General features: G+C 38.8%; 22 non-coding genes across 22 annotated transcripts; all 22 read right to left on the bottom strand.

Annotated features, from left to right (window-relative positions):
- Positions 1 to 243: 243 nt before the first annotated feature.
- Positions 244 to 316, bottom strand: TRNAK-CUU (transfer RNA lysine (anticodon CUU)). The gene has a single exon. It is a non-coding gene; the product is annotated as a tRNA-Lys (tRNA).
- A 353-nt stretch (positions 317 to 669) lies between these two features.
- TRNAA-AGC (transfer RNA alanine (anticodon AGC)) lies at positions 670 to 742 on the bottom strand. The gene has a single exon. It is a non-coding gene; the product is annotated as a tRNA-Ala (tRNA).
- Positions 743 to 1,087: 345 nt separating this feature from the next.
- On the bottom strand, positions 1,088 to 1,160 carry TRNAK-CUU (transfer RNA lysine (anticodon CUU)). Its single transcript has one exon. It is a non-coding gene; the product is annotated as a tRNA-Lys (tRNA).
- Positions 1,161 to 1,513: 353 nt separating this feature from the next.
- TRNAA-AGC (transfer RNA alanine (anticodon AGC)) lies at positions 1,514 to 1,586 on the bottom strand. Its single transcript has one exon. It is a non-coding gene; the product is annotated as a tRNA-Ala (tRNA).
- Positions 1,587 to 1,931: 345 nt separating this feature from the next.
- On the bottom strand, positions 1,932 to 2,004 carry TRNAK-CUU (transfer RNA lysine (anticodon CUU)). Its single transcript has one exon. It is a non-coding gene; the product is annotated as a tRNA-Lys (tRNA).
- A 353-nt stretch (positions 2,005 to 2,357) lies between these two features.
- On the bottom strand, positions 2,358 to 2,430 carry TRNAA-AGC (transfer RNA alanine (anticodon AGC)). Its single transcript has one exon. It is a non-coding gene; the product is annotated as a tRNA-Ala (tRNA).
- Positions 2,431 to 4,889: 2,459 nt separating this feature from the next.
- On the bottom strand, positions 4,890 to 4,962 carry TRNAA-AGC (transfer RNA alanine (anticodon AGC)). Its single transcript has one exon. It is a non-coding gene; the product is annotated as a tRNA-Ala (tRNA).
- A 345-nt stretch (positions 4,963 to 5,307) lies between these two features.
- On the bottom strand, positions 5,308 to 5,380 carry TRNAK-CUU (transfer RNA lysine (anticodon CUU)). The gene has a single exon. It is a non-coding gene; the product is annotated as a tRNA-Lys (tRNA).
- A 353-nt stretch (positions 5,381 to 5,733) lies between these two features.
- TRNAA-AGC (transfer RNA alanine (anticodon AGC)) lies at positions 5,734 to 5,806 on the bottom strand. Its single transcript has one exon. It is a non-coding gene; the product is annotated as a tRNA-Ala (tRNA).
- Positions 5,807 to 6,577: 771 nt separating this feature from the next.
- On the bottom strand, positions 6,578 to 6,650 carry TRNAA-AGC (transfer RNA alanine (anticodon AGC)). Its single transcript has one exon. It is a non-coding gene; the product is annotated as a tRNA-Ala (tRNA).
- Positions 6,651 to 6,995: 345 nt separating this feature from the next.
- Positions 6,996 to 7,068, bottom strand: TRNAK-CUU (transfer RNA lysine (anticodon CUU)). The gene has a single exon. It is a non-coding gene; the product is annotated as a tRNA-Lys (tRNA).
- Positions 7,069 to 7,421: 353 nt separating this feature from the next.
- Positions 7,422 to 7,494, bottom strand: TRNAA-AGC (transfer RNA alanine (anticodon AGC)). The gene has a single exon. It is a non-coding gene; the product is annotated as a tRNA-Ala (tRNA).
- Positions 7,495 to 7,839: 345 nt separating this feature from the next.
- Positions 7,840 to 7,912, bottom strand: TRNAK-CUU (transfer RNA lysine (anticodon CUU)). Its single transcript has one exon. It is a non-coding gene; the product is annotated as a tRNA-Lys (tRNA).
- Positions 7,913 to 8,265: 353 nt separating this feature from the next.
- Positions 8,266 to 8,338, bottom strand: TRNAA-AGC (transfer RNA alanine (anticodon AGC)). Its single transcript has one exon. It is a non-coding gene; the product is annotated as a tRNA-Ala (tRNA).
- Positions 8,339 to 8,683: 345 nt separating this feature from the next.
- On the bottom strand, positions 8,684 to 8,756 carry TRNAK-CUU (transfer RNA lysine (anticodon CUU)). Its single transcript has one exon. It is a non-coding gene; the product is annotated as a tRNA-Lys (tRNA).
- A 353-nt stretch (positions 8,757 to 9,109) lies between these two features.
- TRNAA-AGC (transfer RNA alanine (anticodon AGC)) lies at positions 9,110 to 9,182 on the bottom strand. The gene has a single exon. It is a non-coding gene; the product is annotated as a tRNA-Ala (tRNA).
- A 345-nt stretch (positions 9,183 to 9,527) lies between these two features.
- TRNAK-CUU (transfer RNA lysine (anticodon CUU)) lies at positions 9,528 to 9,600 on the bottom strand. Its single transcript has one exon. It is a non-coding gene; the product is annotated as a tRNA-Lys (tRNA).
- A 353-nt stretch (positions 9,601 to 9,953) lies between these two features.
- Positions 9,954 to 10,026, bottom strand: TRNAA-AGC (transfer RNA alanine (anticodon AGC)). Its single transcript has one exon. It is a non-coding gene; the product is annotated as a tRNA-Ala (tRNA).
- Positions 10,027 to 10,797: 771 nt separating this feature from the next.
- On the bottom strand, positions 10,798 to 10,870 carry TRNAA-AGC (transfer RNA alanine (anticodon AGC)). Its single transcript has one exon. It is a non-coding gene; the product is annotated as a tRNA-Ala (tRNA).
- A 1,189-nt stretch (positions 10,871 to 12,059) lies between these two features.
- TRNAK-CUU (transfer RNA lysine (anticodon CUU)) lies at positions 12,060 to 12,132 on the bottom strand. Its single transcript has one exon. It is a non-coding gene; the product is annotated as a tRNA-Lys (tRNA).
- A 353-nt stretch (positions 12,133 to 12,485) lies between these two features.
- Positions 12,486 to 12,558, bottom strand: TRNAA-AGC (transfer RNA alanine (anticodon AGC)). Its single transcript has one exon. It is a non-coding gene; the product is annotated as a tRNA-Ala (tRNA).
- Positions 12,559 to 12,903: 345 nt separating this feature from the next.
- TRNAK-CUU (transfer RNA lysine (anticodon CUU)) lies at positions 12,904 to 12,976 on the bottom strand. The gene has a single exon. It is a non-coding gene; the product is annotated as a tRNA-Lys (tRNA).
- Between the last annotated feature and the right edge of the window lie 235 nt (positions 12,977 to 13,211).

Genomic DNA, 13,211 nt, shown 5'->3' with positions numbered 1-13,211 from the left:
CTGATGCCTTAACTACACCTAGGGGATGTTTTACACTTCAGGTTGGCATGTTTAGTACTTGAATAGGAGTGATATCACTGTATGTTAACCTAGACTCAGGCCCTACCTAATCTTGGAGATACATTTCTCATGAATGAGTAACCAAGGGAGATACAATTTTTAGGAGTTAGTGCATGTCTAATGCAAGATTAATCACCATATTATGAGAGCCAATGCTATCATCCAGCAAAAAATACTCGTTTTCGCCCAACGTGGGGCTCGAACCCACGACCCTGAGATTAAGAGTCTCATGCTCTACCGACTGAGCTAGCCGGGCTCCCACTTAAATATGGTATGCAGACTCATCATTTTTTATTAAGGAAAACCGTTTCTGGATATTCCTCTGCTCTTGTTTTGCAAGGAACTTCACTTTTATACATCCTTCAGAGGAAAGAATGTCAAGTTAAATAAGACGAAATGAAAATGGAAGGTGTGAAATTTTCATTTTGAGATTGCATAAGAAATCAAATTCCTCTCACGTGCTATAGAATACCTAAACACTTTTGATTAAACCACTTTAGTTGTTATAATGACACCAAATTTGAAAGCCATCTGTGACTTTTCTGTTCTTACTCTGCAACAACCATGGCAATTACAAGTTAAAAAGTAAAATGTATGCAAATTTTAGAATGGAGAATGCGGGCATCGATCCCGCTACCTCTCGCATGCTAAGCGAGCGCTCTACCATTTGAGCTAATTCCCCTGTGTGCTCACTCAGCATCACATTTCAAAAGTAACGTTACTGCTGTCCACACTTTATTTTAAGTCTAATTGCCCATAACATGAGTGTTCAGTTCACTCCTAACTGATGCCTTAACTACACCTAGGGGATGTTTTACACTTCAGGTTGGCATGTTTAGTACTTGAATAGGAGTGATATCACTGTATGTTAACCTAGACTCAGGCCCTACCTAATCTTGGAGATACATTTCTCATGAATAAGTAACCAAGGGAGATACAATTTTTAGGAGTTAGTGCATGTCTAATGCAAGATTAATCACCATATTATGAGAGCCAATGCAATCATCCAGCAAAAAATACTGGTTTTCGCCCAACGTGGGGCTCGAACCCACGACCCTGAGATTAAGAGTCTCATGCTCTACCGACTGAGCTAGCCGGGCTCCCACTTAAATATGGTATGCAGACTCATCATTTTTTATTAAGGAAAACTGTTTCTGGATATTCCTCTGCTCTTGTTTTGCAAGGAACTTCACTTTTATACATCCTTCAGAGGAAAGAATGTCAAGTAAAATAAGACGAAATGAAAATGGAAGGTGTGAAATTTTCATTTTGAGATTGCATAAGAAATCAAATTCCTCTCACGTGCTATAGAATACCTAAACACTTTTGATTAAACCAATTTAGTTGTTATAATGACACCAAATTTGAAAGCCATCTGTGACTTTTCTGTTCTTACTCTGCAACAACCATGGCAATTACAAGTTAAAAAGTAAAATGTATGCAAATTTTAGAATGGAGAATGCGGGCATCGATCCCGCTACCTCTCGCATGCTAAGCGAGCGCTCTACCATTTGAGCTAATTCCCCTGTGTGCTCACTCAGCATCACATTTCAAAAGTAACGTTACTGCTGTCCACACTTTATTTTAAGTCTAATTGCCCATAACATGAGTGTTCAGTTCACTCCTAACTGATGCCTTAACTACACCTAGGGGATGTTTTACACTTCAGGTTGGCATGTTTAGTACTTGAATAGGAGTGATATCACTGTATGTTAACCTAGACTCAGGCCCTACCTAATCTTGGAGATACATTTCTCATGAATGAGTAACCAAGGGAGATACAATTTTTAGGAGTTAGTGCATGTCTAATGCAAGATTAATCACCATATTATGAGAGCCAATGCTATCATCCAGCAAAAAATACTCGTTTTCGCCCAACGTGGGGCTCGAACCCACGACCCTGAGATTAAGAGTCTCATGCTCTACCGACTGAGCTAGCCGGGCTCCCACTTAAATATGGTATGCAGACTCATCATTTTTTATTAAGGAAAACTGTTTCTGGATATTCCTCTGCTCTTGTTTTGCAAGGAACTTCACTTTTATACATCCTTCAGAGGAAAGAATGTCAAGTAAAATAAGACGAAATGAAAATGGAAGATGTGAAATTTTCATTTTGAGATTGCATAAGAAATCAAATTCCTCTCACGTGCTATAGAATACCTAAACACTTTTGATTAAACCACTTTAGTTGTTATAATGACACCAAATTTGAAAGCCATCTGTGACTTTTCTGTTCTTACTCTGCAACAACCATGGCAATTACAAGTTAAAAAGTAAAATGTATGCAAATTTTAGATTGGAGAATGCGGGCATCGATCCCGCTACCTCTCGCATGCTAAGCGAGCGCTCTACCATTTGAGCTAATTCCCCTGTGTGCTCACTCAGCATCACATTTCAAAAGTAACGTTACTGCTGTCCACACTTTATTTTAAGTCTAATTGCCCATAACATGAGTGTTCAGTTCACTCCTAACTGATGCCTTAACTACACCTAGGGGATGTTTTACACTTCAGGTTGGCATGTTTAGTACTTGAATAGGAGTGATATCACTGTATGTTAACCTAGACTCAGGCCCTACCTAATCTTGGAGATACATTTCTCATGAATGAGTAACCAAGGGAGATACAATTTTTAGGAGTTAGTGCATGTCTAATGCAAGATTAATCACCATATTATGAGAGCCAATGCAATCATCCAGCAAAAAATACTCGTTTTCGCCCAACGTGGGGCTCGAACCCACGACCCTGATATTAAGAGTCTCATGCTCTACCGACTGAGATAGCCGGGCTCCCACTTAAATATGGTATGCAGACTCATCATTTTTTATTAAGGAAAACCGTTTCTGGATATTCCTCTGCTCTTGTTTTGCAAGGAACTTCACTTTTATACATCCTTCAGAGGAAAGAATGTCAAGTAAAATAAGACGAAATTAAAATGGAAGGTGTGAAATTTTCATTTTGAGATTGCATAAGAAATCAAATTCCTCTCACGTGCTATAGAATACCTAAACACTTTTGATTAAACCACTTTAGTTGTTATAATGACACCAAATTTGAAAGCCATCTGTGACTTTTCTGTTCTTACTCTGCAACAACCATGGCAATTACAAGTTAAAAAGTAAAATGTATGCAAATTTTAGAATGGTGAATGCGGGCATCGATCCCGCTATCTCTCGCATGCTAAGCGAGCGCTCTACCATTTGAGCTAATTCCCCTGTGTGCTCACTCAGCATCACATTTCAAAAGTAACGTTACTGCTGTCCACACTTTATTTTAAGTCTAATTGCCCATAACATGAGTGTTCAGTTCACTCCTAACTGATGCCTTAACTACACCTAGGGGATGTTTTACACTTCAGGTTGGCATGTTTAGTACTTGAATAGGAGTGATATCACTGTATGTTAACCTAGACTCAGGCCCTACCTAATCTTGGAGATACATTTCTCATGAATGAGTAACCAAGGGAGATACAATTTTTAGGAGTTAGTGCATGTCTAATGCAAGATTAATCACCATATTATGAGAGCCAATGCAATCATCCAGCAAAAAATACTCGTTTTCGCCCAACGTGGGGCTCGAACCCACGACCCTGATATTAAGAGTCTCATGCTCTACCGACTGAGATAGCCGGGCTCCCACTTAAATATGGTATGCAGACTCATCATTTTTTATTAAGGAAAACCGTTTCTGGATATTCCTCTGCTCTTGTTTTGCAAGGAACTTCACTTTTATACATCCTTCAGAGGAAAGAATGTCAAGTAAAATAAGACGAAATTAAAATGGAAGGTGTGAAATTTTCATTTTGAGATTGCATAAGAAATCAAATTCCTCTCACGTGCTATAGAATACCTAAACACTTTTGATTAAACCACTTTAGTTGTTATAATGACACCAAATTTGAAAGCCATCTGTGACTTTTCTGTTCTTACTCTGCAACAACCATGGCAATTACAAGTTAAAAAGTAAAATGTATGCAAATTTTAGAATGGTGAATGCGGGCATCGATCCCGCTACCTCTCGCATGCTAAGCGAGCGCTCTACCATTTGAGCTAATTCCCCTGTGTGCTCACTCAGCATCACATTTCAAAAGTAACGTTACTGCTGTCCACACTTTATTTTAAGTCTAATTGCCCATAACATGAGTGTTCAGTTCACTCCTAACTGATGCCTTAACTACACCTAGGGGATGTTTTACACTTCAGGTTGGCATGTTTAGTACTTGAATAGGAGTGATATCACTGCATGTTAACCTAGACTCAGGCCCTACCTAATCTTGGAGATACATTTCTCATGAATGAGTAACCAAGGGAGATACAATTTTTAGGAGTTAGTGCATGTCTAATGCAAGATTAATCACCATATTATGAGAGCCAATGCTATCATCCAGCAAAAAATACTCATTTTCGCCCAACGTGGGGCTCGAACCCACGACCCTGAGATTAAGAGTCTCATGCTCTACCGACTGAGCTAGCCGGGATCCCACTTAAATATGGTATGCAGACTCATCATTATTTATTAAGGAAAACTGTTTCTGGATATTCCTCTGCTCTTGTTTTGCAAGGAACTTCACTTTTATACATCCTTCAGAGGAAAGAATGTCAAGTAAAATAAGACGAAATGAAAATGGAAGGTGTGAAATTTTCATTTTGAGATTGCATAAGAAATCAAATTCCTCTCACGTGCTATAGAATACCTAAACACTTTTGATTAAACCACTTTAGTTGTTATAATGACACCAAATTTGAAAGCCATCTGTGACTTTTCTGTTCTTACTCTGCAACAACCATGGCAATTACAAGTTAAAAAGTAAAATGTATGCAAATTTTAAAATGGAGAATGCGGGCATCGATCCCGCTACCTCTCGCATGCTAAGCGAGCGCTCTACCATTTGAGCTAATTCCCCTGTGTGCTCACTCAGCATCACATTTCAAAAGTAACGTTACTGCTGTCCACACTTTATTTTAAGTCTAATTGCCCATAACATGAGTGTTCAGTTCACTCCTAACTGATGCCTTAACTACACCTAGGGGATGTTTTACACTTCAGGTTGGCATGTTTAGTACTTGAATAGGAGTGATATCACTGTATGTTAACCTAGACTCAGGCCCTACCTAATCTTGGAGATACATTTCTCATGAATGAGTAACCAAGGGAGATACAATTTTTAGGAGTTAGTGCATGTCTAATGCAAGATTAATCACCATATTATGAGAGCCAATGCTATCATCCAGCAAAAAATACTCGTTTTCGCCCAACGTGGGGCTCGAACCCACGACCCTGAGATTAAGAGTCTCATGCTCTACCGACTGAGCTAGCCGGGCTCCCACTTAAATATGGTATGCAGACTCATCATTTTTTATTAAGGTAAACTGTTTCTGGATATTCCTCTGCTCTTGTTTTGCAAGGAACTTCACTTTTATACATCCTTCAGAGGAAAGAATGTCAAGTAAAATAAGACGAAATGAAAATGGAAGGTGTGAAATTTTCATTTTGAGATTGCATAAGAAATCAAATTCCTCTCACGTGCTATAGAATACCTAAACACTTTTGATTAAACCACTTTAGTTGTTATAATGACACCAAATTTGAAAGCCATCTGTGACTTTTCTGTTCTTACTCTGCAACAACCATGGCAATTACAAGTTAAAAAGTAAAATGTATGCAAATTTTAGAATGGAGAATGCGGGCATCGATCCCGCTACCTCTCGCATGCTAAGCGAGCGCTCTACCATTTGAGCTAATTCCCCTCTGTGCTCACTCAGCATCACATTTCAAAAGAAACGTTACTGCTGTCCACACTTTATTTTAAGTCTAATTGCCCATAACATGAGTGTTCAGTTCACTCCTAACTGATGCCTTAACTACACCTAGGGGATGTTTTACACTTCAGGTTGGCATGTTTAGTACTTGAATAGGAGTGATATCACTGTATGTTAACCTAGACTCAGGCCCTACCTAATCTTGGAGATACATTTCTCATGAATGAGTAACCAAGGGAGATACAATTTTTAGGAGTTAGTGCATGTCTAATGCAAGATTAATCACCATATTATGAGAGCCAATGCAATCATCCAGCAAAAAATACTCGTTTTCGCCCAACGTGGGGCTCGAACCCACGACCCTGATATTAAGAGTCTCATGCTCTACCGACTGAGCTAGCCGGGCTAAAACTTAAATATGGTATGCAGACTCATCATTTTTTATTAAGGAAAACTGTTTCTGGATATTCCTCTGCTCTTGTTTTGCAAGGAACTTCACTTTTATACATCCTTCAGAGGAAAGAATGTCAAGTAAAATAAGACGAAATGAAAATGGAAGGTGTGAAATTTTCATTTTGAGATTGCATAAGAAATCAAATTCCTCTCACGTGCTATAGAATACCTAAACACTTTTGATTAAACCACTTTAGTTGTTATAATGACACCAAATTTGAAAGCCATCTGTGACTTTTCTGTTCTTACTCTGCAACAACCATGGCAATTACAAGTTAAAAAGTAAAATGTATGCAAATTTTAGAATGGAGAATGCGGGCATCGATCCCGCTACCTCTCGCATGCTAAGCGAGCGCTCTACCATTTGAGCTAATTCCCCTGTGTGCTCACTAAGCATCACATTTCCAAAGTAACGTTACTGCTGTCCACACTTTATTTTAAGTCTAATTGCCCATAACATGAGTGTTCAGTTCACTCCTAACTGATGCCTTAACTACACCTAGGGGATGTTTTACACTTCAGGTTGGCATGTTTAGTACTTGAATAGGAGTGATATCACTGTATGTTAACCTAGACTCAGGCCCTACCTAATCTTGGAGATACATTTCTCATGAATGAGTAACCAAGGGAGATACAATTTTTAGGAGTTAGTGCATGTCTAATGCAAGATTAATCACCATATTATGAGAGCCAATGCTATCATCCAGCAAAAAATACTCGTTTTCGCCCAACGTGGGGCTCGAACCCACGACCCTGAGATTAAGAGTCTCATGCTCTACCGACTGAGCTAGCCGGGCTCCCACTTAAATATGGTATGCAGACTCATCATTTTTTATTAAGGAAAACCGTTTCTGGATATTCCTCTGCTCTTGTTTTGCAAGGAACTTCACTTTTATACATCCTTCAGAGGAAAGAATGTCAAGTTAAATAAGACGAAATGAAAATGGAAGGTGTGAAATTTTCATTTTGAGATTGCATAAGAAATCAAATTCCTCTCACGTGCTATAGAATACCTAAACACTTTTGATTAAACCACTTTAGTTGTTATAATGACACCAAATTTGAAAGCCATCTGTGACTTTTCTGTTCTTACTCTGCAACAACCATGGCAATTACAAGTTAAAAAGTAAAATGTATGCAAATTTTAGAATGGAGAATGCGGGCATCGATCCCGCTACCTCTCGCATGCTAAGCGAGCGCTCTACCATTTGAGCTAATTCCCCTGTGTGCTCACTCAGCATCACATTTCAAAAGTAACGTTACTGCTGTCCACACTTTATTTTAAGTCTAATTGCCCATAACATGAGTGTTCAGTTCACTCCTAACTGATGCCTTAACTACACCTAGGGGATGTTTTACACTTCAGGTTGGCATGTTTAGTACTTGAATAGGAGTGATATCACTGTATGTTAACCTAGACTCAGGCCCTACCTAATCTTGGAGATACATTTCTCATGAATAAGTAACCAAGGGAGATACAATTTTTAGGAGTTAGTGCATGTCTAATGCAAGATTAATCACCATATTATGAGAGCCAATGCAATCATCCAGCAAAAAATACTGGTTTTCGCCCAACGTGGGGCTCGAACCCACGACCCTGAGATTAAGAGTCTCATGCTCTACCGACTGAGCTAGCCGGGCTCCCACTTAAATATGGTATGCAGACTCATCATTTTTTATTAAGGAAAACTGTTTCTGGATATTCCTCTGCTCTTGTTTTGCAAGGAACTTCACTTTTATACATCCTTCAGAGGAAAGAATGTCAAGTAAAATAAGACGAAATGAAAATGGAAGGTGTGAAATTTTCATTTTGAGATTGCATAAGAAATCAAATTCCTCTCACGTGCTATAGAATACCTAAACACTTTTGATTAAACCACTTTAGTTGTTATAATGACACCAAATTTGAAAGCCATCTGTGACTTTTCTGTTCTTACTCTGCAACAACCATGGCAATTACAAGTTAAAAAGTAAAATGTATGCAAATTTTAGAATGGAGAATGCGGGCATCGATCCCGCTACCTCTCGCATGCTAAGCGAGCGCTCTACCATTTGAGCTAATTCCCCTGTGTGCTCACTCAGCATCACATTTCAAAAGTAACGTTACTGCTGTCCACACTTTATTTTAAGTCTAATTGCCCATAACATGAGTGTTCAGTTCACTCCTAACTGATGCCTTAACTACACCTAGGGGATGTTTTACACTTCAGGTTGGCATGTTTAGTACTTGAATAGGAGTGATATCACTGTATGTTAACCTAGACTCAGGCCCTACCTAATCTTGGAGATACATTTCTCATGAATGAGTAACCAAGGGAGATACAATTTTTAGGAGTTAGTGCATGTCTAATGCAAGATTAATCACCATATTATGAGAGCCAATGCTATCATCCAGCAAAAAATACTCGTTTTCGCCCAACGTGGGGCTCGAACCCACGACCCTGAGATTAAGAGTCTCATGCTCTACCGACTGAGCTAGCCGGGCTCCCACTTAAATATGGTATGCAGACTCATCATTTTTTATTAAGGAAAACTGTTTCTGGATATTCCTCTGCTCTTGTTTTGCAAGGAACTTCACTTTTATACATCCTTCAGAGGAAAGAATGTCAAGTAAAATAAGACGAAATGAAAATGGAAGATGTGAAATTTTCATTTTGAGATTGCATAAGAAATCAAATTCCTCTCACGTGCTATAGAATACCTAAACACTTTTGATTAAACCACTTTAGTTGTTATAATGACACCAAATTTGAAAGCCATCTGTGACTTTTCTGTTCTTACTCTGCAACAACCATGGCAATTACAAGTTAAAAAGTAAAATGTATGCAAATTTTAAAATGGAGAATGCGGGCATCGATCCCGCTACCTCTCGCATGCTAAGCGAGCGCTCTACCATTTGAGCTAATTCCCCTGTGTGCTCACTCAGCATCACATTTCAAAAGTAACGTTACTGCTGTCCACACTTTATTTTAAGTCTAATTGCCCATAACATGAGTGTTCAGTTCACTCCTAACTGATGCCTTAACTACACCTAGGGGATGTTTTACACTTCAGGTTGGCATGTTTAGTACTTGAATAGGAGTGATATCACTGTATGTTAACCTAGACTCAGGCCCTACCTAATCTTGGAGATACATTTCTCATGAATGAGTAACCAAGGGAGATACAATTTTTAGGAGTTAGTGCATGTCTAATGCAAGATTAATCACCATATTATGAGAGCCAATGCTATCATCCAGCAAAAAATACTCGTTTTCGCCCAACGTGGGGCTCGAACCCACGACCCTGAGATTAAGAGTCTCATGCTCTACCGACTGAGCTAGCCGGGCTCCCACTTAAATATGGTATGCAGACTCATCATTTTTTATTAAGGTAAACTGTTTCTGGATATTCCTCTGCTCTTGTTTTGCAAGGAACTTCACTTTTATACATCCTTCAGAGGAAAGAATGTCAAGTAAAATAAGACGAAATGAAAATGGAAGGTGTGAAATTTTCATTTTGAGATTGCATAAGAAATCAAATTCCTCTCACGTGCTATAGAATACCTAAACACTTTTGATTAAACCACTTTAGTTGTTATAATGACACCAAATTTGAAAGCCATCTGTGACTTTTCTGTTCTTACTCTGCAACAACCATGGCAATTACAAGTTAAAAAGTAAAATGTATGCAAATTTTAGAATGGAGAATGCGGGCATCGATCCCGCTACCTCTCGCATGCTAAGCGAGCGCTCTACCATTTGAGCTAATTCCCCTCTGTGCTCACTCAGCATCACATTTCAAAAGAAACATTACTGCTGTCCACACTTTATTTTAAGTCTAATTGCCCATAACATGAGTGTTCAGTTCACTCCTAACTGATGCCTTAACTACACCTAGGGGATGTTTTACACTTCAGGTTGGCATGTTTAGTACTTGAATAGGAGTGATATCACTGTATGTTAACCTAGACTCAGGCCCTACCTAATCTTGGAGATACATTTCTCATGAATGAGTAACCAAGGGAGATACAATTTTTAGGAGTTAGTGCATGTCTAATGCAAGATTAATCACCATATTATGAGAGCCAATGCAATCATCCAGCAAAAAATACTCGTTTTCGCCCAACGTGGGGCTCGAACCCACGACCCTGATATTAAGAGTCTCATGCTCTACCGACTGAGCTAGCCGGGCTAAAACTTAAATATGGTATGGAGACTCATCATTTTTTATTAAGGAAAACTGTTTCTGGATATTCCTCTGCTCTTGTTTTGCAAGGAACTTCACTTTTATACATCCTTCAGAGGAAAGAATGTCAAGTAAAATAAGACGAAATGAAAATGGAAGGTGTGAAATTTTCATTTTGAGATTGCATAAGAAATCAAATTCCTCTCACATGCTATAGAATACCTAAACACTTTTGATTAAACCACTTTAGTTGTTATAATGACACCAAATTTGAAAGCCATCTGTGACTTTTCTGTTCTTACTCTGCAACAACCATGGCAATTACAAGTTAAAAAGTAAAATGTATGCAAATTTTAGAATGGAGAATGCGGGCATCGATCCCGCTACCTCTCGCATGCTAAGCGAGCGCTCTACCATTTGAGCTAATTCCCCTGTGTGCTCACTAAGCATCACATTTCCAAAGTAACGTTACTGCTGTCCACACTTTATTTTAAGTCTAATTGCCCATAACATGAGTGTTCAGTTCACTCCTAACTGATGCCTTAACTACACCTAGGGGATGTTTTACACTTCAGGTTGGCATGTTTAGTACTTGAATAGGAGTGATATCACTGTATGTTAACCTAGACTCAGGCCCTACCTAATCTTGGAGATACATTTCTCATGAATGAGTAACCAAGGGAGATACAATTTTTAGGAGTTAGTGCATGTCTAATGCAAGATTAATCACCATATTATGAGAGCCAATGCTATCATCCAGCAAAAAATACTCGTTTTCGCCCAACGTGGGGCTCGAACCCTCGACCCTGAGATTAAGAGTCTCATGCTCTACCGACTGAGCTAGCCGGGCTCCCACTTAAATATGGTATGCAGACTCATCATTTTTTATTAAGGAAAACCGTTTCTGGATATTCCTCTGCTCTTGTTTTGCAAGGAACTTCACTTTTATACATCCTTCAGAGGAAAGAATGTCAAGTTAAATAAGACGAAATGAAAATGGAAGGTGTGAAATTTTCATTTTGAGATTGCATAAGAAATCAAATTCCTCTCACGTGCTATAGAATACCTAAACACTTTTGATTAAACCACTTTAGTTGTTATAATGACACCAAATTTGAAAGCCATCTGTGACTTTTCTGTTCTTACTCTGCAACAACCATGGCAATTACAAGTTAAAAAGTAAAATGTATGCAAATTTTAGAATGAAGAATGCGGGCATCGATCCCGCTACCTCTCGCATGCTAAGCGAGCGCTCTACCATTTGAGCTAATTCCCCTGTGTGCTCACTCAGCATCACATTTCAAAAGTAACGTTACTGCTGTCCACACTTTATTTTAAGTCTAATTGCCCATAACATGAGTGTTCAGTTCACTCCTAACTGATGCCTTAACTACACCTAGGGGATGTTTTACACTTCAGGTTGGCATGTTTAGTACTTGAATAGGAGTGATATCACTGTATGTTAACCTAGACTCAGGCCCTACCTAATCTTGGAGATACATTTCTCATGAATAAGTAACCAAGGGAGATACAATTTTTAGGAGTTAGTGCATGTCTAATGCAAGATTAATCACCATATTATGAGAGCCAATGCAATCATCCAGCAAAAAATACTGGTTTTCGCCCAACGTGGGGCTCGAACCCACGACCCTGAGATTAAGAGTCTCATGCTCTACCGACTGAGCTAGCCGGGCTCCCACTTAAATATGGTATGCAGACTCATCATTTTTTATTAAGGAAAACTGTTTCTGGATATTCCTCTGCTCTTGTTTTGCAAGGAACTTCACTTTTATACATCCTTCAGAGGAAAGAATGTCAAGTAAAATAAGACGAAATGAAAATGGAAGGTGTGAAATTTTCATTTTGAGATTGCATAAGAAATCAAATTCCTCTCACGTGCTATAGAATACCTAAACACTTTTGATTAAACCACTTTAGTTGTTATAATGACACCAAATTTGAAAGCCATCTGTGACTTTTCTGTTCTTACTCTGCAACAACCATGGCAATTACAAGTTAAAAAGTAAAATGTATGCAAATTTTAGAATGGAGAATGCGGGCATCGATCCCGCTACCTCTCGCATGCTAAGCGAGCGCTCTACCATTTGAGCTAATTCCCCTGTGTGCTCACTCAGCATCACATTTCAAAAGTAACGTTACTGCTGTCCACACTTTATTTTAAGTCTAATTGCCCATAACATGAGTGTTCAGTTCACTCCTAACTGATGCCTTAACTACACCTAGGGGATGTTTTACACTTCAGGTTGGCATGTTTAGTACTTGAATAGGAGTGATATCACTGTATGTTAACCTAGACTCAGGCCCTACCTAATCTTGGAGATACATTTCTCATGAATGAGTAACCAAGGGAGATACAATTTTTAGGAGTTAGTGCATGTCTAATGCAAGATTAATCACCATATTATGAGAGCCAATGCTATCATCCAGCAAAAAATACTCGTTTTCGCCCAACGTGGGGCTCGAACCCACGACCCTGAGATTAAGAGTCTCATGCTCTACCGACTGAGCTAGCCGGGCTCCCACTTAAATATGGTATGCAGACTCATCATTTTTTATTAAGGAAAACTGTTTCTGGATATTCCTCTGCTCTTGTTTTGCAAGGAACTTCACTTTTATACATCCTTCAGAGGAAAGAATGTCAAGTAAAATAAGACGAAATGAAAATGGAAGATGTGAAATTTTCATTTTGAGATTGCATAAGAAATCAAATTCCTCTCACGTGCTATAGAATACCTAAACACTTTTGATTAAA

The sequence above is a fragment of the Triturus cristatus genome, chromosome 4_1, assembly GCF_964204655.1.
Source record: "Triturus cristatus chromosome 4_1, aTriCri1.1, whole genome shotgun sequence".
NCBI classification, from domain to species: Eukaryota; Metazoa; Chordata; class Amphibia; order Caudata; family Salamandridae; genus Triturus; species Triturus cristatus.
The sequence above is the reverse complement of the archived record's forward strand: the minus strand, read 5'-3'. Positions and strand labels throughout refer to the sequence as shown.